The sequence below is a fragment of the Xenopus laevis genome, chromosome 1L (genome assembly GCF_017654675.1).
Source record: "Xenopus laevis strain J_2021 chromosome 1L, Xenopus_laevis_v10.1, whole genome shotgun sequence".
In the NCBI taxonomy this organism is placed as follows: Eukaryota; Metazoa; Chordata; class Amphibia; order Anura; family Pipidae; genus Xenopus; species Xenopus laevis.
In genome coordinates, this window is record NC_054371.1 from 27,115,368 (window position 1) to 27,140,930 (window position 25,563).

Consider the following 25,563-nt stretch of genomic DNA (forward strand, 5'->3'; position numbering starts at 1 on the left):
AATTTTCTCATAATGTTGGGGGGGGGGGGCTGGCCACCAATTTTTTTTTCTCATGTGGGGTCCTAGCCACCAATATTTTTTAATGGGGGGGGCCCTGGCAACAAATGTTTTTTTATGGGGGGCCCTGACCACCAATATCTTTTTATTTTTTATTAACATGTGGGAACCCTAGCCACCAATATTTTTTTTGTTTTTTTACTGTGTGGTGGGGGCAGACCTGTGGGGGTGGGGAGGGCGGACCTGTAGGTGGAGCTTGTGGTGGGTGCAGCCCAGGGGGCCCAGGAAATTTTGTCATATGGGGCCCTGCAATTTCTGATGACGATCTTGTATATGCCACCCAAAAGCTTCCACCCTAGGCACAAACCTTTTGGTACATATATATAAATACGGCTCTGACTCTGCCCAATTCTCCCCCTGGCTGGCCTTTAGACTCATTTCCTTGCCCCTGCACAGTCCCCCACATTTTGTGGCTCACTGCAATGCAACTTATAACCTAAAAGGATAAGGAGGTTAAAGACAAACACACACATACTTTATATATTATATATATGTGTACTTATAATAAACTTATTTTACACAGTAGTATTTTTTCCATCTTTCTAGCATATTGATTCAGGCCAGAGCGCCAGCAGCATGATGAATGCACAGCCGAGTGCTGCTTATTGTTTATTTTATGTTGATATTGAGGGGATGTTTTCTCAGACCACTGATGTTACACCGACCTGACCTTCTGCAGGAGGAAGGTTGAGCCTCAGAGCCTCGCCAATGCATTGTTCAGTGCAAATATGTTTAACCAACAGAAACAGTATATTGTCTATCGAAACATGTGAGTAGACTTGTACCCAAACTCTAAGCAATGACCCATTTCGCATTTGGCACAGAAAGAGTGACATTGGGTATAAGAACAATTAGATTCATGTAAGAGCAGTAATAACTCAGTTATGCCACGTTTTTAAATATAATAAACCATCTCCCTGACAGCAGAATAAAAAACATGTATTATATGATGTATGCTCTGCAAATAAATCAAATATGGAACTGATCTGACTTCTTTCATCTCATATTTTTTGTCTCTTTTATTTAGACGGGGGGAGAACCATGGGTGGTAATGTGCAACGTAATGAAACCTCCACTCAAATTGTATGTCAGAAACAAAAGAATGAAACCAAGGATCGGGTTATTTAGTCAATAGTCACATTGTGTTATATTTGTGAGCTACTTTCCATCTGGTTTCTACTATTAGAGAGCAAAAATGCTGAGTGGGTTTACTTTAACTTCACAAAGAGAGTGGGCCTCGTGTATTAAAGGGAAATTGTCCTCAAAAACAAGGCTGGAGAAAAGAGATTTCAAGCTGCATTTAAAAACTTTATTGTAATGTAAGTCAAAGCAACTACACAATTTTAGGGGTTTCAAAGTTATTTATAAATGTAATTGTAATTGGCTGTTTATATTCTCTGCACTGCTGGCTCTGACTCCAGACACAATGCTGCAAAAGTCGGATATGGAGCAGTGCCGAGCGCAGCCTTTGAGCAAAGACATCAGCAAGGCAAGGAATACATTGTTTTTTTAGTTAAGGTGGGGCCCTAAGGCAAAAGTGGCTTTGCAAGACCCAATTATTTCTGTTTATAAGACTGATCGACCTATAGCATTTCAGCTCATATCCCTCCCAGTACTTCGGCCACAATTGGTTGGATTTGTAAGTGGAAGGGTATTTCCTACTTCTTTTCTTAAACCGTTAAATGGGTGTCAAAACTGGGAAAATATATGTTATATACAGTAAAGAGATTTGCATGGCTCCTGGCCTGCCTATGGGCTCCCTATGCTTCTTTGCTTGAAATACTAATTTCAAGGTTTATTAATAACAGGGTGTAGGGGAAAAACCATACAATTGTAAGAAATAAGTTTTGCCTTGATATGAGGCAAATAAGATGCAGGGGTTTCATTGGGTGAGCACAGAGCTCCTCTGCAGGGGGCTTTTTATTGTAAAAGTAGATGCATTCTTCTTCCCTGAAGGTGGTTGCTTATTATTGGCCAAGCATTGCTTAAGTGCAGATCACAATCCTATGGGACATCTAAGAGTTATAGCTATAGGTTAAGACCTCAAAGCAGGTCCCCACTCCCCAGGTGGGGTATAAACATAATTCATTGTAAAGTGATTCTTGGCTTCTTGGCTTTAACCTGCCTCCCAATCCCATGCAAAAATCATCCCAATCCCAGCCCTGCTGTAAAGTGATGGTCAGCTTTGTCCAAATTCCCCTAATAACTGCAAGAACTCCCAGCCAGTCTCCAACTTGATCTGAATATGACTTAATAGTTCCACAGATTTCTGAGCTAATCTGTGGCCCGGAGAGGAGAAATTGTCTTTCTTATCCCCAGTTCAACCCTGAGAGGGATTGGAAGGATTTTGGCAGTAACAAGGAAAATATATGAAATATTTGGCCCACTTGCAACATTAACATTTAAAAACCCTAAAATAGCAATTTACTACTTTTTTTTTTTTTTTTTAAAAGGACAACACTATCAAAATAAAATGCGTTTAGCCGTGATGTGTGGGGTCACTTTGGGAAAATGTTTTAACTTGCACAGCAGTGTGTTTTCAGCTGACAAAAACTGCAGCTCTCTCTTGCTTTATGGCACAAATTACATATACACTCAGGATCAGAGCCAAGATCTCTGCAACAAAGCAGGATGAATAACTCTTCATTCTAATGATTCAAACAAATGGAAAGAGAAATTCCAATGTGTCACTCCCCTAGTGAATATCATCACTAACCTTAGACTCCCAGGTGACTGCTTCTGTCCGCTGAAAAGTGCACCTGCCATTGTACTGTTCTTGCCACGGCCATTTTTTTAATATCCCAGATATTCTTTGCACAGTGCAGGTTGCATGCATGCAAGTCTGAACTTTACCCTACTGAGCATGTGTGGTGCCCAGGACACCCACAAAGAATCACTGGGGCATTGACAAACGTCTGCAGCAACAATACCACCTTGGTTGACCTGAGGTTAACAGTGATGTTCAATGGGAGTGCCCAACACATTGGCACCCCCTGTGATTTCCCTTTTTTCCCCCCAAGGCTTAGGACAAAACACAGGTTTATTAAACACTGGGCATTTCCAACAAAAGGCAACAAAACCCCAGTTCAACTGGCAGAGAGCGGGTGCGCATGTGCAGGACTCAAAGAGATGGATATTGTGCAAGTGAGAGAGGACTGTACTTGGGGTAGGCAACGAAGCAGGTAAGTGCCTGGTGCCCCCTCCCAGCTTGGCACCCTAGGCACGTGCCTACTCTGCCTACCCCTTGGCCCAACCTTGCCTGCTGGCTTCCTCTCCTGGGACTCAGGAAGAAAAACTTTCCATTAAACAAGTCAATAAGGAAAAGTAATAGTATTGTATCGGTATAGTAATAGTATTGTAATAGTAATAGTATTGTATCAGTAAAGTAATAGTATTGTATCGGTATAGTAATAGTATTGTAATAGTAATAGTATTGTATCAGTAAAGTAATAGTATTGTATCGGTATAGTAATAGTATTGTGATAGTAATAGTATTGTATCAGTAAAGTAATAGTATTGTATCGGTATAGTAACCCTCATACATATACTGTACCTGTTAGAAATTAAATCAAACCTTAGCATAACAAACCAGTTAACTCTTGTATTAAAACATTCACGTTAAATAAAACTTGTATAAAAAACGCCAATGCCAAATGTTGTTAGGGTTAATTATTTGATGACAGCTGCCCTTTAATCAACATTATGTTTGTTATCGTTAGAGAAAATGTATCCATTCAGCCTTGTCTACCAAACTGTCTGCTGATGGTACATTTATAATATAGTTATCAGCAAACAGCATTTCAAAGGGCTACCAAGCAGCCCCGCAAAGCCCCTTCTTGTCCCCCATATCTCCAAAGACTGGCCGTTCTTAAGGAACCAATTATTATAGCCACGCTACTGTGCTCCCAAGGGCAACATTAATCCTTTGTGCCTAGTTTGTGGGAATGAGTGAGACATTCAGGCTCAGCTGATATCTATACATCATTTGCAAATCTAAACCAGCTTTACAGATGCTTCACAAATGACCTTTCTAATGAGGAGAAATAAATGGGAGAAATCATTTAGTGGCGCTTCAATCAGTGTTTCCTTTAATGACATTTTTATGTTATTTCTTCAATACAAACAAGGTCCATTTTCCCCTTTAAAATTTTATTTAAAAAAAGAGTTTTATGGAATAAACTTGCCCCACACAAACCCATAAAGATGGTAATTAAAGCCACACAATTCTAAATATGGCTATTGCCTTTGGAGCACAATCTACACTTCAAATGACAAACAGGTCTAAATTTGGAGGTCGAATTCAATTAACCAATGCATTGCAGTTATCAAAGGGCAAAGAGAATGAATAAAAATATATAAAAAAATACGTTGAGTATTTTTCTTAAAATTGTTTTCTCTTAAAAATAAGCAGAGAAATTTTAGCTAAAATTTGAATTAACCTGATTTTTATTAGGCTTTGGAGACAAAAAACAACTAGGCAGCTCAAAGTGCTCCCCGAACTGCCTCCCATTGGCTAGAATGTAAATCGCCAGCCGGATGGCACTTGGAGTGCTTTATTTCTGAAGTCACCCGAAGTTTCCTTGTGAGGAGTTCCGAGTGCGATCCGAGATTTACATTCCAGCTGGTGGGAGGCAGTTCAGGGAGATTAGTCTCCCGAAGAAGAGTATATGTGTCTACTAAAAAATCATTTAAAACATGAAATAAACTCAATAGGATTATTTTGCCTTTAATAAGGATTAATTATATCTTAGTTGGGATCAAGTACAAGGTACTGTTTTATTACTACAGAGAAAAAGGCAAAATGTTTTAAAATTTTGAATTATTTGATTAAAATGGAGTCTGTGGGAGATGACTGTCCCGTAATTCAGAGCTTTCGGATAACGGATCCTAGACCTATACATCATAAAAGCAAATGCATGGCTACTATTGGATACTGGGCAAATGTTTCACAATTTATTGCATTGTAACAATGTGGTTTCTATTTTTCCATTTTCTTAGTACTTTTGAAAGCAGTGTTGTGTACTATGATTATAGCTGCTGTATAGTCAAAAAAAAACCTCAATGATCTGTCCGGTTAAGTCTAATTATGGTGGTTATCTTGATAGCTATAATATGTATTATTAAGGCATTACTTTGTTTTCTGGTCAACAACATTTTTAGAGAAATATGCTTCTTTTGTGCAGTTTTCAAGCAGTCTTGATTCTGTAAGTCTGGTCCAGAAATTGATAAAAATATTTCGAGCCCTGAGGTACAACAACCCTAAGCCAGTTCAGAAGTAATCTTCAGCCTTCACAGTCTTCACAGCAGCACTAGGTCTCTTATCTTCTTAGTTCATCTTTTGTGGTGCTCACTGTAGCAGGGCATCATGGCCAATACTCTGTAATGAACCTCTCTGCTTACGTGGGATTTTATGAACCAAAGAGATGAAGCCTGAGTAGAAGAAATGTTATCGGTCTTTGGAAGTAAAGAAAAATGTTTTCAGCATGTTGTGGACTTCAAGCAATATATTCTTCATCTGCCTCCTCTAGTAACACATCTTACTGAAGGTTGTGGCACAATAGAGGAGCACTGTGTTTTCACTCATGATAACTGAGTCAACCGCAGTTATTTAAGCCTACAATTTCTACCTAACAGTATTTATAGACTGTATGTATACCCTAACAGTAGATGCTCCTATACTGCTTCAAGTACTACTAAGGAGTTTAAAGGAGAACTAAAGTTTAACTAAAGAAGTAGCTAGAAATGTTGTACATTGTGTTTTGGGCTTCTCTACCAGCCCAAGGCAACCACAGCCTTTTAGCAGTAAAGATCTGTGTCTCCAAAGATGCCCCAGTAGCTCCCCATCTTCTTTTCTGCTGATTCACTGTACATGCTCTGTGCTGCTGTCACTTACTGAGCTTAGGGACCCACTCACAATATACAGTACACATAGAATAGAAATGTCACAATATAAGGCTGATTAGTAATTAATACAGATAATTACTACATGGCAGCACAGAAACCAGTGCAATTAGCATCAGAATTTAATAATCAGCCCTGTAGCATCAGCTTATATTACAGACCAACCTCATTTTCTGCTGGATAATTAGTGACGAGCCCTAAGCTTAGCTTCTCAACAGCTGCTCAGAGCCCACTGAGCATGTGAGTGTCCAGACACTTTCCAAGATGGTGACCCCCTGTGACAAGTTTGAAGTCCTGGATCATTGCTGCTATTGACAAGCTGAAACTTTAGGCTGGTGCAATAAGTTCACTATATAAAATATGGCATTTTTAACCATATTCATTTTTAGGGTTTAGTTCTCCTTTAAGGCAATGCCTACTAATCACAGTCCAACCAGTGTCTGGGGTCAGTCTAGCATCTTCTGGAGGTCCCAACTTAACTTTATAACACTAGGTAACCATTCATAAACCTGAAAAAAACTTTGGCAAATTGTCCATGTTACCCCTAGTAACCTCAGTGCCAGTGTCCAGCAGGCCCTTGGGGACTGAAATGGAAGGACAGGAACATGACAGGCAAGGAAGTGGGACACGGATGACGGAAGAAAGGGTTTGTGGGAAATGTAGTTCAAGGGGAGGAGTACGAGGCGTGAAGTATAGAGCGCAAAGAAGAGTCTGCGCTACATTAGATTGTTAACTTAAATGTTAATAAAATGGCTGCGGTCTTTTCAATCCACAAAGGAAATATGTGAGTGTGTTTATTGAAGGTTGTGGGTAAATGGAGGGATGGTCCAGAGATTGACAATGCCCATGTCAAGTAATATTTTTAGTGTTCCAAATCTAAGTGCTCTGCGTTACAATCCATGGTAGAATCCTCTCTCTGGACCATTTCAACTGGTGTATGAAAAGCCCCCATCAGTAATCATGGGGCCCCCTCCGGGGCCTTCAACTATTATCCCAAGGGTCACCTGGGGCCCCTTCCAACCTCCCTGAACACCTCTGACCCTGGGTGTCAGGCACATTCTAGTAAGACAGTATTGTGGGTGACACAAGCTTTTATGCCATATTTTTTCTTGGATGTTAAGGTGTCATAAGAAATTTGTCTCATGAGGCTTTGACCTTACAGGGCATATTCTGTTTGGTCAATGACACTGAAATGTTCTAAAATGTACTTGTATCTCAGCAATAATTTGGTTGTACTGTTTTCTCTTATGGTTGCCATTAAAATAAACTAAATGATGACAGTTCCACCAGCTGACGTTGGTGCTCATGGTAGACATAATAAATGCTCTCACCTTCCTTACATATGTTTGGAAAACTCCTGAATTATTTTCCCTGTCTTTCTGCTTTCTTCTCCCCATGAGAAAATAGCTGCACACCAATTAAACCAAGAGAAATTGTAGTAGACGCCTTGTTATTTTCTTTTCACATTGCCTCTTCATTTCACCCTGTTTTTCTTTGTTGTTCTCAGGTGCCCGAGATAATTTAGCATTTCCACATCTAACTCCTTCTGGCATCTCTGACAGCAAACCTTTCCCTTGTAGGATCATCATAAAACATTTAGGCATAATTTCCATGAATTTGTAACGTTTTCCCTTTCTCATCTTACTACTCCATCCGACTCCATCTTTGCCTTGTTATCTACTATTAATATATCTGTCAACATGGTGTCACTTTCTGCTCGTGAAAAAGACCTGCACTGTTTTCATGCCTCCAAACACATGGAACACTGTATTTTCACTGTTGTGCTTTGGCTAGTCAGCAATTGCTCAGCAAATTATCCCCATCTTCACATCATCAGCATGGCACAGACAACGTATGTACTGTGAGCTCAACTGAGAATAATCATTGTCAAAACCATCATCATCATCATTACCATCATCCTTGTCATAATCATCATAATAATCAAACACTCCTCCAACCAGTTTGGATTTTAAAAATCAATCAGAAGATACATAGTTTTGCGCTTATATGATGACAAGTTAAAGAAAAGACTCCCAGCTTGGAAAATATGGAGCAAGATTCTGTAGGCGTTCAAGTTCTGCATAAGTACATATTTACATGGATGACATGGCACATTTACATCAGGGATGTCTACCTTGAAACTTGGTTTGATTCTGGTCAGCACCATATCTGCTTGGAGTTTGCATGGGTTTCCTGCAAAAGTAGAAAAACCAGATAATGAATGCAATAATGTTCTATGGCCATTGGCAAAGTACTACTCCCACCATCCCATGACCAATGATGGAATATCTTCAAACAAAGATGGCACAGTTGTCTTCAGTATGTCATTTATTTACTGTAAGCTTGTTGTATTTAGGATAAGCTATTATTAATAATTCATGTGCAACCATATAATTTTTTCTTAAAGGATGGGTGTTGGCGTCAAGTCAAGGTATAAATGGCTACATATTGCTGTGAATGCTTCCCTTCTGGATTACGTTGTAGCATATTAGAGACAGTGGCAGATATTTTTCCTGCAATGCCTTCTAGCAGGATTTTTGTTGAAGTGTAACAGTGACTAATGTGATGCAGAGATGGAACTGTCAGCCTCCCTCTATCCCGGGCTTCCTTACAACTGGATACGAGGCTCTTTGCCTCAAATACTTACACAGTTTATCAACATTTTCCAGAGCATGAGCCAGGGAACAGGCCTGTGTTATAAATACTTTTTGCTCCACTTGTTTAGAGGCTGTGAAGTCGATGCATTACCCACCTCATTTATGGTTTACGGAAATTAAAAATCCAACCGTTTGATTGAAAACAGATATTTATTCTCCTTTATTCGGCAAGGCCGCAAGTAAATAACTTTAATATTATTTTTTTTGGTGACTTGTTGCACTAGCATTCTTGTTAACAAACTGTATTGGTTTTGGCCCACGCACAGAAGTATGTTTGTTGGCTGTTAGGTTTCAAGCCCTGGCACACTAATTGCAACAGAAAAGATCTGGCTTTAACCTCAAATAATGAATGGTTCTGGCGTCAAATTTTCTTAGGGATTGTTTATGAAAAGCTACTGAAAGGGCTGGATTGCATTCTCCAAGCCTGTGCCGACGTAACCAATTGATTTATTTCTTCTCAGCTTTTATTTCTGTGCCGATATTTTCTTCAGCCAAAATACTTTGGTCAAAAACAACAAAAAAACGTTTTTATTTGTTTAAAGGAAAACCATAATTTATTCCTTAATTTATGGTTTGCCTTTAATGAAATAGTTAAAATATTTTCCGGAGAGCAGAACTTGTAAATGTAATGTAAATTGTAATGTAAATTAATGTAAAGTTAGTCATTGTTTCATGGAACCTCTCTGCATAGGTTTTTAGAAAAGCTAAGCACTTGTTGCTACTTTCATGGGTAGGGGCAGCCAGTGTTGGACTGGCCCACGGGGATACCCAGGAAAATTCCCGGTGGGCCCAGGTGTCAGTGGCCCTCATGTTGCTAAACATTTGGCCTATTTCATGGCCATTCCCTATTTCTATGAGAACAAAGAGGCTAAACAGATGGAATAATTGATTATAGTATGTAAAGAAAACAGATTAGGAGAATAGAGGTTGAGTGAGGAGATGAAGAATATTAGTACTGAGAGTGGGCCCCTGGTCTAAGGTGTTTGGGTGGGCCCCTGGTGTCACAGTCCAACACTGAGGACAGCTGATTATACCCCAAATTATTTCAGACCACCCACATGGGCTGTTATACCCCTCTCCTTATAGATTTTTGAAGATTAGAAGAAAATAGGAGCTCAATGAGAGGTGCATTAGATTAGAGAACCATAGATTAGAAGACCATAGGAGGTCTCAAAGTCAAAGCCAAAAAGGTCTCAAAGTACTGACTCATCAAAGTGCAACACCCTGAACCTTCAGCTAAGGGAGCAGATCAAAACCATATTGTTATAATTTACTTGGTATACATGGAAGTAGCCTTATGCGTTTTGTATCTCACAGACAAATGATTAAGTGTCTATGAGATACAAAATGAGGCTACTTCCATGTGTACAAAATACATCATAATCTTTCGACACGTCTGTCTGGAAGACTGCTCTTTGAGTGCCGGCTCTACTACAATACAACATAATGGCATTGGTCCAAACAACAAAAGTGTAGTGGCTGAGAGCAATCAGAAAAAGTTGCTATAAGCCACTATTAGAGGTTTTGTATAATGCTGTAGCCTCCTTTATTCTGCCACCCAACAGCCCAACTTTCCATCTTTTCCATTGTTAAAATCATTTGTTTAGCCCATGGCAAATCCCAGTATTGATCTGCTGTAACTACACACTGCAGCTACACCCCTGATACTCAATCCCAAACCAGGAAAACTGGTTCCAAAATTTTGGTTTAGTTTTAGGGACTAATGCTGCTTGTGAATGTTTAGGCAGTGACCCTGCAGTGGCACTAACCCTGCTTGGCTACAGTTTGCTTTGGAAGTAACATAGTAAGTTAGGTTATAAAAAGACACACGTCCATCAGGTTCAAACTTTTAACTTTTTTTAACCTGCCTAACTCTTAGTAAGGCAAACTATAACTGATAGTGGCTTCTTAATGTGACAGTTACTTAAAAGCCCAATGGTAACATGGCCCCCAATGGATCCCAATGAAAAAATAGCCCTACACCATGCACAGTCTCAAACCAATATGCCAAAACCTCACCCATGATCTGCCCAAACCCCACCCACTTTCCCACAGGCCTTGTCCAATCAGGAATCTCTATTTTGTGACATAGGGCCCCTGGCTGCAGTACCCCCTGATGGCAGCCCTGAATAGCTCATTATGGGGGAACAATATGCAAGCCAGTGCCTTTTGAGTCTATCAACCATGCCAGCAACTTCCTAGTGCCCTCTGCCTCTGGCAAATGCCATGTTAATTTGCCTTACCAGCAGTGGGCAAAGAGTAGCACACGTTTAAGACAAGCAAATGGCTGGATGTGCACTGTGAATATGTCTGGGACAGTGATCCCCAACCAGTGGCTCATGAGCAACATGTTGCTCACCAACCCCTTGGATGTTGCTCCCACTGGACTCAAAAGAGGTGCTTATTTTTGAATTCCTGGCTTAGTAGCAAGTTTTGGTTGCATAGAAACCAGGTGGCCAAACAGAGTCTCTTTAGACTATCAGTCCACATAGGAGCCACCAAATAGTAAATCACTACCCTTTTTTGGCACCCCAGGAACTTTTTTCATGTTTGTGTTGCTCCCCCACTCTTTTTACATTTGAATGTGGATCACAGGTATCAAAGGTTGGGGACCCCCGGTCTAGGATGTCATAAGTAACGGCAACCTAAGTAATGCCAGGCTATAGCTGCCTGCAACATGGAGTGTGGCTTTCTAACGTAATAGGCAAACAGAGGTCAATCAAAGCCTCCGGGTGCCCATCAATGGCGGAAAACAACAGCCGAGGCTCATTATGGACTTCATTCTGGCTCCATTATAAGATATGGGGCTTATCAGTACCCTTTGGGACCTGAAGAACATCATATGCTTTTCATCAGTAACTGTTTGACATGTTCCTCCCAATCAGTTGTATGAAGTTCTTTGATGTTTGCTCCTGGGAGAGGTGGAGACTTCTGACTGTGCACGTAAATCTCAGGCCATGCAGGGCCTGCACTTGAAAGACCAGCCAGTGTGGGCTCCCAGATAACCTCGGGTTTCTTTTAATTAAAGACTAGGTCTGTTTATTGTGCCTTTTTGTGCATTAAGGATCATTTTAGGCTAGCTATCAAGGTAAAGAAGGTGTAATCAATTAAGTACAGGATAATTTCCATAAGTGATATCAGGAGATACAATCAGTATGTCAAGAGACAGAACATCACTGTCACTAAACATGATAATTAGAAGCAATTACCTGAAAATGTTCCGGCTTTGAAGTCTTTTTCACTCCCACCATTTACAGCATTGCTAACATTGTTACTTTCCAGAGTTGTAAAGCACAACAGTCTGCAGGTAAATACTTCAAGTGCTCTAATTGAACGAGGGAAGGCTCCATGAAGTCGGCTGCGTTTTGAAATGGATCCTCTATGCTAATTATTCTGAGCCTTTATTTATGGAAGGGTGTAGTCTGCCATTAAGCTTTAGTGCCACTTGGGAGACAAAAAAAATTAGACCGGTGAAGTGTTTGCGCAAGTGACACCTCAAGACAAATAATTGTAAAAAGCTAACCTGAACCTGCAATGATGGGAAAATAACACCGATTAAAATCAGAACGATTACACAACAGGCAAATATATTTTATGGCAATAAAATGTAATTTTCGATTCATTAAAAATAGGAGCATTCATACGCTGATATGTATATATAAATTCAGGTTTTATTTGAAATTTAATTCAAATTTTATTTGAAATTTATATAGCGTTGACATGTCTTACACCTTGTGCTTTTACAGAGATTGTTCACATTCATATCAACTATACAATGTAATCCGGTATGGTTACCAAGGAGAAGTTTGCGTGTTTATTAAAGCAAAATATACCCCATAAAGTTTGTATTTTCTCTAATTCTGGTTAAAGATTTAGTTCATTATTAGCAGAGGTTGCTCTTCTCTTCCCTTTGCACATATATGTGTATTTACATACATAGTAACATAGTAACATAGTAAGTAAGGTTGAAAAAAGACACATGTCCATCGAGTTCAACCTTTTTTTTTTTTTTTTTTTTTATTAACTACCTATCTGCCAGTTGATCCAGAGGAAGGCAAAAAACCCATCTGAAGCCTCTCCAATTTGCCTTAGAGGGGGAAAAATTCCTTCCTGACTCCAAAATGGCAATCGGACCAGTCCCTGGATCAACTTGGACTATGAGCTATTTCCCATAACCCTGTATTCCCTATAGCTATAATGGGCAGGGAGAGACTCAAACAAACAAGGGAAAGTTGTGCTCACCACTATTTTTTAAAACCATTAGGCGGGGGTGCAAAGAGGGTGTGACCACAAAATACATATAGTCAACTACAAGAGGTCCTCTGTACTCAACCCATTATCAATATATTTAAGACAGAGACATTTTGTGCATACTGCTACTAAAAAATGCCTTACCCTTTAAACAACACAGGGATTGTTTGTCCATATATTGCAATATATTTAAGCTGGCCAACTACGTCAAAGTCATCCCATATCTGGCCAGTCCTACGCTTAATTTTCATCTGATTCATTAAGAATTCAATTGCTTAATTATACATTTTACAAAGGGACTAAGTTTTACCTGCAACTTACTAGCTGCTTTCAAAGTAAAACTCCCAAACTTGGCTGCCCTTTTATTAGACACCAGTGGGATCACCTGACTATAGCTGGGAGGGGTGGGAGCTACAACCTAGAGCTGGTCACTGCTCCTGTATAACTATAACAAACACGTAGTTGGCCAGCTTAAATATATTGCAATATATGGACAAACAATCCCTGTGTTGTTTAAAGGGTAAGGCATTTTTTAGTATTTGGCATTTTTTTTTGGCTCCCAGGCAAGTGGTGGATTTTTTTCTGTATGCCCTCCATTACTATGGTATGTATATATATATATATATATATTATATATACATATAATATCACGTAAAGCAAGGCACGTTGTTATTCCAACGTTTCAGTCTTCCTTGAGACCTTTGTCAAAGTAACAACCGAGTGCAAAATGCAAAACTTCTACTCCTCCCTTGAAAATGCTGCATGTGTGTAATTAGTTGTTAAGAAACCATGTGTGGATCAGTGATCAGTTTACATAAATATATACACACAATTGTGCAGGGAAAATATGGTGCCCTGGAGCTGGCGGGCCCCCGCCGACCCAAGTCAGGTTTTTCATCTAGAAACTGATCGATCAATCGCAGCACTCCCCCGACCCTCGCACGTACAATTGTGTTGTTCCCTCTTATCCCTCTTATCGCATTGCGTGTAAGTTATGCGCAGCGGCAGGGGGAGTTGATGGCACTCACGATTGAGGTCCCCCAGATGGCAGCCCCAAATCCCCAGATGGCAGCCCCAAATGGCCCCAGACACTTCAGTCCGACACTGATTTTAAGGGCAACTACACAAACCATCATATGTACAGTAATAAAATGCAGATTGCCCAGGAGCAGTAACCCATAGCAACCAATACAATGTTTCCTTTTAAACAGGTGACCAGTAAATGCTACCTGCTGATTGGTTGCTCCTGGGCAATCTTTGTGCATTTTATTACATAACCCCCTAAATGCCTTAGTCAAACATAAACATGGACAGACAGAGAAAGAAAACTGATTGATAAAAACAGTACATTAGACACCTACCAAACTAATATCAAAACCAGAGACAATGGACACTATTTCATACAGGTATAGGACATGTTATCCAGAATGCTCAAGACCTGGGGTTTTCCAGATAACGGATTTTTCTATCATTTGGATCTTCATACCATCTAGAAAGTCTACTAGAAAATCATGTCAACATTCAATAACCCCAACAGGATGTTTTTCCAACATAAAAACTGTTTTATTATTACAGAGAAAAAGGAAAGGAATTTGGGCTAAAATGAAGTCTACAGAAGATGGCATTTCCGTAATTCAGCTTTCTGGATAACAGGTTTCCAGATAATGGATACATATGAGTTTTACATATCTTTAATACAATGAAAAGTAAACTTACTGCATTTACAGTATATGTGATCCTTTAGGAACAAGTGGTGTTTATTCATCTTTTCTATGAATGCTTTAGTTGATTACACTGATAAAGAATTGCAGGAGGGGACACAGATCTGCTTTTTGTTATATGTTATGTAAACAATATACGATGTGTCTGACTACATGAAATGTCATTATAAAGAGTGTGCTATGAAGCAGGTTACAATCAGAATAAAATCGTATTATTTTTTTTTTACCCAGCAGCGTGAAATATCTGAATGCCTCAACAATAACACTGGGGGAGAACAGTCTCAGAGGGCAGGAGAATTCTTACAGCCCTTGGATCAAAAGACACTGACTGGCTTCATGTCATTTTCTGGGATTGTTCAGAGATACATAAATAAACAAAGACTCCACAGACTAGTAACAGAAAAAAAAATGGAAGCGTTTTCTGCTATTCCGCAATGTTTATGGCGTGGGAAAGAATGAACAATGGGAAAAAGAAGCCAGTTCCTTCTAAATGAGTTTTGTAATGGGCCGTTTTAGTTTATTTACACTGAAAGGGGGGGATGAAGAAATGGAGCTGGCCACAAATCTGCTTCACACAATGTAGTGTGACAACATGAAGTCATTTTCCGTAGCAAGACAAGCCTACGAGAAGGAATCCCATTGACATGGACAACTACATACAACAACTTGTTTCCTAAATACTTTTACCCTAGGACATTTCAGGTGGTAGGGTGTCATATTCTTAGGACTGGAAGACAGAAGACATTACTCACACTGATGGCTGGATTTTATTAAAATCATGACATTATAGAGATAAGAATTTTATCACCATATTATGAACTTGTACTTTACCTAAACCCAGGCATAAGCGAACTGCAGAAATAAGCTCAATGATAATTTGTCAGCATGTGGCAAAAATTGTGCACAGTCTATGGGTTGTGAGGGTCGAATAAATTCACCAGGCGCAAATTCGCAGCGAATTTCCACGTTTCGCCGCTGGCAAATACATTTATGGAACTGCCTCAAAAATTCGCCGGGAGAGAGAGAGAGATAGAGATAAATGATCAGTAAAGATGGATTTGATCAACTAAATCATTTATATTGATTGAAAACCAGCAAATTTAAGTCACTCTCTGTTGGTGTAACATTGGTTTGGAATGGGACAATCAGTGGATGCAGAATTGATTGTTCCTACATAATGTGTTTCAAATAGTCATTCCAGCTTCAAATTTGATTCTAAAAATGGAGATCAATGAATTAGCAACGTTATCAGTAGTTATTTATTTTGCTGATATTTGGGTTGTTAACGAGGAGCCAATCTCCAAATATTATGTTCCAATGAAAGATAGGTAGACTCAAGTGACAAACTTTAATTTTTCCTTTTATAAAAGCATTTATAAGGCCTTGCTCTGCCAATAAAGACTTGATGAAATAGAAAAGGGAAACACAATAACAGGGAGTTTAAGAAAAGCTCTATTACGTAGACTGGCTGTCGATTTTGGGGCAACTGTTGGGAGAAGTTAAATTTGTGGTTGATATGATCAGTTTGATATACATATACTACGTACTAAAATCCTTATGTGGGCTTATGTGAGAAGATTACAAGCCTCTCTTGTGATTAGGAGAAAACAGATCTCATATTCAGTTGCAGAAGGAACATTCAAAATCATTCATATTAATAAAGGGGACATAAAGTGTAATGGTTTGTGTATGACTACCCATTATGGGATGTTACATTTGGGGGATGCAGGATGTTTCATATAGTCACCCCTGAAACCCACGAAGAGATCATAGATTGAGTAGAACATTTTCAGAACCTGGTAGTCATTTTTGCAGAAAATAGAATGTTACTTGTAATAATCTATATTGCCATTTATTGCGTTGTCATTCCCATTTAAGGGCAGAGACACATGTGGAGATTTGGGGAGATTAGTCACCCAGCGACGAATCGCCTCCTCTTCAGGCGACTAATCTCCCCGAACTGCCGTTGGCTAGAAACCGGCGGGATGGCACTTGGAGCGCTTCGTCATCTGAAGTTGCCTCACAAGGAATCTTTGGGACTTCGGAAAACGAATCTATCGAAGCTCCATCCTGCTGGCAATTTAGATTCTAGCAGGCGCCAAGGCATTGCGGGGAGATTAGTCGCCCGAAGAAGAGGTGATTTGTCACTGGGCGACTAATCTCCCCCAAATAGCATTGTGTGCCTTTACCCTTAATGTACAAAGTGTTTGGAGTGCTTGTTGTGCAACAATTTCCTGGTGGCAGTCAAATAAGGGCTGTGATCTGCCGTTTGTTAGCCCACATAGCAGCAGCTCTAGGTTTGCAGTAGGTTTGTAACTTTGTGCTTGCAAGATTGCCTCCAGGCCAGCAATTAAAAGTTGAGTCCTCTGCTTTGAAGTCAATGGTAGCAACATCACAGGGGGTGGATCGTGAACCAGTGACTGGGGATCAGCTAGAACGAGAGACATCTGTAAAGCTAGAAAGCGAGAGGGTAAGAAATATTTCAATGGAACATTTTCCAAAACTTGTGCTATTAACTGTAATGGTACTAGAAAAGAAATACAATTGTACAATCTAATCTGCATGTTTCCAAGCTGTTTACCACCAGTGCAAGGATAGTCATTTAGGGGAAAGCTAAGAAATGAATGCTTTTCTTCCATGTTATATTTATATATCCCTTGACCAGTGAAAATAACTACCCATTTCATGTATCTTTATCCATGATTCTTCCAATAGCCATGCTGGGCGTCTTTTAAGATAAACAATAAGGAAGATCTAAGAAACAAAACAAACTCAGCAGCAGCAACATGCAGGTCACGATAATAAGCAGCGGTTAAGCCAAAATTCGCATTGTGTGTAATAATTGGTTGCTGACTAATTCCTGCCTTTGAAGATTAAACAAAGAACAAAAAAGGTGGTTTGGAAAAGGAGATTCTTTACATGACGGCTGATCACATCTTGCCATGATAGGTTCAAGAGGGCACTAGGCTTTTGTTGCTTTTATTTTAAAATACTGTGGCAATTTAAAAAGAAAATTGCTAAGAAAACAAAAGACATTATAACTGTTATTATTTTTATATTTCATTCAGAGCACAGACATATTCCAAAGCTCTTGTTCAACATCAGTCCCTGTCCTACAACACGAACACACTTGGGCAGTGATTGGATCTTTTTGAATCTTGTAGGTACTGTACTTCAAAATACTTCATATTAATCATAGCGCGATAACTAAAGCGAAAATAAAAAACTAAAATCTCATCCTAGCTGGCATTCATCTAGGCTTCTAGAAATATTCTAATATCCCCTAACAGGTTTTTCAGAACTTGCCCTTTAGTAGAGTTATAACAAAACAAAAAGAACAGAAGCCAGGAAAAAAATGTATGTACTACCACATTCAAAAAGATTCCAATAGGTTGTGCTAACAAGCAAAAGTTGTGTGGGGGGGGGGATATACTCACAGTTCACCCCAGTCCACAGGTGCATATCCAAGAAAGGGCAAAAATAGTTGTGAGTCCCTCCAAAAACAGTCAAGATTATCAAAAATATTTATTTGGACATAGTAAAAAATGGCCTAACACGTTTCATGCCTATAGGGGCCCTTACTCATAGGCTCAGATATAGTCATATCGTCTTTATTTCTAAATTACACTGTTTACACTGCAAATAATTCACTCTACAATATAAAATTGAATTCCTGAACCAGCAAGTGTATTTTTTTTAGTTGTAATATTGGTGTGTAGGCAGCCATCTCAGGTCATTTTGCCTGGTCATGTGCTTTCAGAAAGAGCCAGCACTTTAGAATGGAACTGCTTTCTGGCAGGCTGTTGTTTCTCCTACTCAATGTAACTGAATGTGTCCCAGTGGGACCTGGATTTTATTATTGAGTGTTGTTCTTAGATCTACCAGGCAGCTGTTATCTTGTGTTAAGGAGCTGTTATCTGGTTACCTTCCCATTGTTCCATTGTTAGGCTGCTGGGGGGGAAGGGAGGAGGTGATATCACGCCAACTTGCAGTACAGCAGTAAAGAGTGACTGAAGTTTATCAGAGCACAAGTCACATGACTAGGGCAGCTGGGTAACTGACAATATGTCAAGCCCAATGTCCGATTTCAAAATTAAATATATAAAAAAAATCTGTTTTTTCTTTGAGAAACGGATTCAGTGCAGAATTCAGCTGGAGCAGCGCTATTAACTGATGAATTTTGAAAAAACAAATTTTTCCCATGACAGTATCCCTTTAATGTATTCACTCTGACTCTGAGGTTTTGCTGATCATTGTGGATAGCTTATGGCCTTATTATGTCCCACTGTAGTTCATTAGGGTTCAGGCTTTGTCTGGTAACAGCTTTCATATAAACACTCGCCCAGAGCTAAACGATATAAACAATGGCAGTCTTTAAATAACAATTTTATTATAACAGGCTCCCTTTGGTGCTCAGCGCTGTTTATATGCGTTTACACAATAAAGTGCTGAGGACACATTCACACCCAGTAAGGCTGGCGTCATGGAAACTGTTTTGGCTTTGCATTTGCATAGTCTGGGTAAAATATGCGCTCCTTTTTTTGGGTGCACCCTGAATGATTAACTTTTGCTTTTAATTGAGATGCCACTTATACTGCCAGGTTTCCTAAATTTCCTTCACCAAACTTTGCCCTATTTTCAAAATTGACCTAATTGTTCCCACCTTTAAAGCCCGATAGAACCCCAGGTGTCAAAATAAAATGTCTACTGCTAGTAGTTCCAGATTCCACGTGTATCAAGCTTTCTGTTTCCTGACGCACAAAGTGAAATCCTTATACAAATGACATATCTGTCTAGTTGCCTCTAAAATGGCATTGCTACTTCATCAAGACTTCATACATGTTTCTTCATGTATATCCATAACCCTATATTATGATCTTCCATCAATCCTCGTGTCTCCTACTCACACATTACCACATCCAATGCCCAAGTACCAACATTGTTCTTTTCAATACTGAAATTTTATAATTCTAATTCCAGAAATTTTCTAATAGGGCAAAGATATATTCTTCAGCGTGTGCCTGGGACACTCAAAAGCCTATGTAAATGCACCCTCAGTATCAACCTGAAAAGTTCACCTGTACTGTAAAACAAGGATCCACTTGAGCTACATTCGAAATTAAACAGAGATGGGGAGCAGCACAAGCATTAAAAATGTTCCTGGGAGACTCATTGGCTGTGATTGGCTAATTGTTAGCTCCTATGTGGACTGGCAGCCTACAGGAGGCTATTTTTGGTATCTGTTTTTTTTATGCAACCAAAACTTTGCTCCAAGCAAAAAATAAATACCTGCTTGGAGGCCACTGGGAGTAACTTCCAAGGGGTTGTGAGCAACATGTTGCTCCTGGGCCACTTGTTGTGACCACTGCTCTAAACTCTACTGGACAGGGCCTCTGTTTTATTGTCTACTGCATATTGGCATGTTTTAAAAGAGGTCCCTGCATCATAGAGCTTACAATCTGCAATGTTATATTAAATAATGAAAGTAAAGTAAAGGTGCTATTGTGTGACAGCCTATGGTGGATGTCTTCTCCAAAACAGGCAATCTCCTGTTCAAGTGCCAATATGCGGAGAAAGAACATGCATACTATCAACTTCCTTCCTCACATTTATTCTAATTAAAAATAAAAGGAAAAATACCTAAAACTGGGGTACATCTTTTTCAAGGGTATCATACATTCCAGCTTCCGCCAATACAAAGGGGAATTCTTTGCCCATAATAGTTTTGTATCGCTTGTCACAGAGGAAAGCGATTGGTGTGAATCAATTTGGGATAATACAATAATTGTACCGTGCCACTACTTTGTTCTTTTCTTCTGTGTGTTTACAGTGATTAAAGTATTTGCTAGGCAGCCACAGATTTGGATGATTTAAACTCCTTTGGTATGGAAAGCCCACAGTTAGTCTGCCTCCAACAATCCTTTTTCTCGGCTGGAGTTGTCACAGCAACAGGTTTAGCTCTTGAAAGGCATTTGACTCAATAATCCTCGCCTGTGATCTTTGACAGGCTTATAATTAAGCAACAGTTTGTTAATGCTGACATCAACATTCTGAAATCCTAGAGGTGTTATTACTGCGTTGGCCTTGTGAAGTCCACACAACAGCTATATGTCTCTTCTGTTTACTATATACAGTGCTTACTTGCAACAGAAAGGTAATGTGCTGTATAGGAAATTGGCTGCCCCAATAGAAATGATCAGCATTGTTCATTTGGTGTAGATGTCATCAACCAAATAACAACATAATTCTATTTGTGGGTGCTCCTAACTTCACTAGGATGTTAGCACTAGACTCAACACTTTATCACCAAGATTTATCAATGTTTATAAGGTTGTTCATTTATATTTTCCAATGGCAAATAAACTTTTTAGTTCCTTAGTTTAGATCTGTATCAAAAGAACCAATCCCCATAATGGAAAGAACTCACATCTCACATCTCCTATGCTAGCTATGCTAGCTATAATTATTACTACGACAATAAAGATTCAGCCTGGATTGGCTTATGTAAAAGAACCAATGGACCCTTGGAACATAGATAGTAATAGTTGGGGAGCATGAAAAAAGTTGATTGTCATCCTGTTCAACCCTTGGCGTACAGAAAGACCAATTAATAAGGCATTAACTGGCTGGTTTGCAGATTTTGGCCGTTGTAGATCTTTATTAAACTTTAATTAAAGTATTATTGTTTTCCCACTTGATTTTGACAGCCACCCAACCTTTACTTTCCATGTTTATAAAGAACTTCATCCAAAATATTCTTGAAATGTGTTTGGTAGCTCAGACCTGACATAGTTCCATGACCTTTTGTGGGAGGATAAAGAAATTATTTTGGGGAAAGTGAGATAAACCAAGGATAGTTTAATAGCTGCACAACATTTGCATTACTTCATGTTCAACTGCTTCAACAACCCTCAACTTAAAGGGATACTGTCATGGGAAAAAAAATGTTTTTCAAAATGAATCAGTTAATAGTGCTGCTCCAGCAGAATTCTGCACTGAAATCCATTTCTCAAAAGAGCAAACAGATTTTTTTATATTCAATTTTGAAATCTGACATGGGGCTAGACATATTGTCAATTTCCCAGCTGCCCCAAGTCATGTGACTTGTGCTCTGATAAACTTCAATCACTCTTTACTGCTGTACTGCAAGTTTGAGTGATATCACCCCCTCCCTTTTTCCCCCCAGCAGCCAAACAAAAGAACAATGGGAAGGTAACCAGATAACAGATCCCTAACACAAGATAACAGCTGCCTGGTAGATCTAAGAACAACACTCAATAGTAAAAACCCATGTCCCACTGAGACACATTCAGTTACATTGAGAAGGAAAAACAGCAGCCTGCCAGAAAGCATTTCTCTCCTACAGTGCAGGCACAAGTCACATGACCAGGGGCAGCTGGGGAATTGACAAAATGTCTAGCCCCATGTCAGATTTCAAAATTGAATACAAAACTCTGTTTGCTCTTTTGAAAAAATTGATTTCAGTGCAGAAGTCTGCTGGAGTAGATCTATTAACTGATGAGTTTTGAAAAAAAACATGTTTTTTGATGACAGGATCCCTTTAAGCAATTGGGAACTTGGGAACTTTACAGATATTTGTTTCCAAGTTTCTGGTAGTTCTTGTTAGGAGCCCTTAGGTGTTAGAGTCTAGTGGTTGTCCAACTGTGGGGCTTGGAACTGTTGCAGAGGGGCTTAGCCTGAAGGCCAGTTAAGGTGATAATTGGGGAAGGTGGCAATTTTCTCTCCTTGATACACCTGAAAGGCCAGCTCGAGGGTCAGTTAGGGTGAGATTTTGGGTGGATATGCATTAGCTCTTCTTGATATTGACATAATCAGTCCAATATTTTCCTAAATCTGTACTCTTTGCCAAAGACTGGACTTTCATATGCAGTTTGGACTAAAAATCTATTATTTAACAGATATGGGTTTAGTAGGACCATTTAGGTAAGCCCTGCAGTTTATTATGTGTTTATTATGTGATGGGGCAACTGCTCAAAGCTGTCAAGTATATTCTGACGAAGTGAAAAATGAATCTGCATGTGTCAAATTATTAACACTTTTCTCAGGAAGAACTCCCAAGTGTAGTAAGTGTTCTGAAAACTTTCTGCCCCAAAATGTACAATAATTGCTCTATTCAACAAATTTCGTGCAAATACTAACCCTGCACTATGCACTTATGGCATGGTGCTACAATGCAAATTAAATTTATAATCTGGTGCCCAGAAACTATTATGTTATAATAACCAGTAATTTACAAATCTGAAATATTGAATGCAATATTTTTAGTATATTAAGTGCTGAGAGTACTGTATATATGCAATGTGAATGCCTGCTCTGAACTAAGGAGTATGAAAGAAGAAACCAATGAGATAGGCCAGGATAGGGAAGGAGTGGAGTTCACGTCATCTTTCCAGTGCCCAAGGCAGTCTTGGGCTGATTGCATGGTTTCCTTTCACAAGCAGACCTGAGATCTTTGAAGATTTGGAAGCATATTATCCCTTTAATTAAAGAGTCACCTGCCTTGCACTGCGGTCACTGCCTAAGCATAACATAATTGTTATTGCATGCACGCAATCACAAATGGGATTTTTAATTAATTGAATATTGCATTAAAGTTTAACATTTAAAATATGAAACCATGGGTTATAATTCACAATATTTGCATATTAGCATTCCTGCACGTGAAAGGCAGCGTCCATGTTGCTTGTCTTGCTTCAGGTATATGAGAATTCCCCCAACAATGGATATGAGACAAATCTGTAATATAATAAACATATACACATATAATAAGTGTAGAACAGAAGCGCAGGTGTCTAGACCTCCGCTATAGGGAGTGGTTTCTGTCCTTATGCGATTTTTGTAAACAAAATGTACTTTGGACAAACAGCAAACCATAGGAGCAATGGTTTCTATGTAGCAAACTGGATTAATATTAAAATGCTCTGGCATTCAGCAGAATTTTCTACTGTCCTTTTCAGGAAAGGTAACGTAAAAAAAGAAAAGTATTTTAAAGTAATGAAAATATAATGCAGTGTTGCCCTGCACTGGTAAAACTGTTGTGTTTGCTTCAGAAACACTATTATAGTTTATATAAATAAGCTGCTGTGTTGCAATGGGAGCAGCCATTCAAAGGAGAAAAGGCTCAGGTTACATAGCAGATAGCAGATAAGCTCTGTCTGTTTAATGGTGTTATCTGTGATTCATTTCTTAACCTGTGCGATATAGCCATTTTTCAATTTCCACCATTGCTCCACAGCAGCTTGTTTATATGAACTATAGTAGTGTTTCTGAAGCAAAAAGAACAGTTTTACCAGTGCAGGGCAACAGTACATTATATTTGTATTACTTTAAAACACTTTTTGGTGTTACTGTTCCTTTAAATTGAAACAGTGTGTACTAGAACAATCACTGGATTCTACTAACCTTCCAGTCTTTCTGATCTTCTGAGGAATATCCAATGACTTAAATATGAATATGCCAAATGGAAGCAAACCACTTGGACATTTTGGGTTCAGGACTTCCTTTCTAGGTCAACATTTGGTAACACCCCTTTTGTTTAAAATATGGCTCTAGATATTGTCAACCTTCTATAATAACATGGAAAGGCAGTAATTAAACATTCCCCCCTGAAATTCCCCCTTGACTGGGTCCCACGTACACTAGGGCCATCTCTACCCTTTCTTTATGTAGATTCCCATTATACTCTATGGAATGCAAGCAGCTTAAAGTACACATTATTACTGATATTCTTAGTATTTACATTACGGATGTCCAACCTATGATCTACCAACTATAGGGCAACCACTTATAGCCAGGGGCTGGAAATTGTACTTTGACAGTAGGGTGCCAGACAGCAGCATGACTAGATGATACTGGGCCCCAAGCAGCAAATCAATATAAGGGCCTCCAACATATCCAGAGGTTGACCTGTTTTAACAATACAGGTATATGTGAAATTGCTCATGAATTAAGTCCTCATGGGGCCCCCTCTACCTCCTGGGACCCCTGCAGCCACAGGGTCTGCTTCCTCTGTACCAGACTAGACATCCGTCCTTGATTTACTGTTAAAAGTCCCCTTCTTTTCGCAAATTCCACTTAGCTCACAATTAACTAATAAACGTGTCCCGTATGCGATTTTGTTTACATACGTAATCACAATTAAATTCAATTTGGTTGGAATTCTAGGAAGAGCGCTGCGTTATGGAAAAAATAGGGCAATTATGACGGAAACTGCACTTTGCCATATCGTTTGTAAACAACCCCTTAGATCTTTTATTTACACTCCTGTTAACTGGAATATTTTTTTCTTTTCTAGTGAAAGCCCTACTGCTAAAGAAGAAAAAGAAGTGATCTCAGCCGTACGCTACATGGCAAATACGTTAGTTACAAGGCAGAGCTGATCAGTCTTCCAGCAATTTTCGCATAGCTTGTGTGCTCAAACTGTCCTCAGGGGTGAAATCCATCAAGCGGCCTACTGCATTATATCAAGCTGAGCTCAGGGAAAGGGTCAAGTGGTCCGCTGCCTTGCTGTTTGAGCCCATCAGAGACATATTTAATTTAATTAAGGTTGTCAGCGCTATTGATTTTGGTAGTTTCAATTACAGCCCTGTTATGGCTTCTGGATCTACTGATCTGTAAGGAGCCCTATCAGCACAGTTCCAGATTGAGGCAAAAACTCTTTGTCTCTTTTAAAGCCTGACAGTTCCTGCCATAGGCCGTAACTTATTACTTTTATCCAGCCCAGCGCCTCTTCTGTTCCCCATAATTAATTTCTCATTAGACAGCTCTTTATTGTTTAATTTGTGCAGTTTATAATCAAATTGGGCACATTAATTGTACTTGAATTTAAGGCTAATGAAAAATAAAGGGTTTCACTAACTTACTCTTCAATTATTCCAGACAAGATAAAATAAAGAAGCCGGGGGACTTGTCAGCTTCTTAAATTATAAATTAAGCTGTTTAAAGACCAGGAACAT

At 39.2% G+C, this 25,563-nt stretch overlaps 1 long non-coding RNA gene across 1 annotated transcript in view; it reads right to left on the reverse strand.

The window, feature by feature from the left end:
• Positions 1-22,871: 22,871 nt before the first annotated feature.
• Positions 22,872-25,563, reverse strand: part of LOC108698028 — a 108,891-nt gene continuing 106,199 nt past the window's right edge. The window contains exon 3 of the long non-coding RNA XR_001932540.2: positions 22,872-23,344. This is a non-coding gene — a long non-coding RNA (uncharacterized LOC108698028). The remainder of the gene's footprint in view (positions 23,345-25,563) is intronic.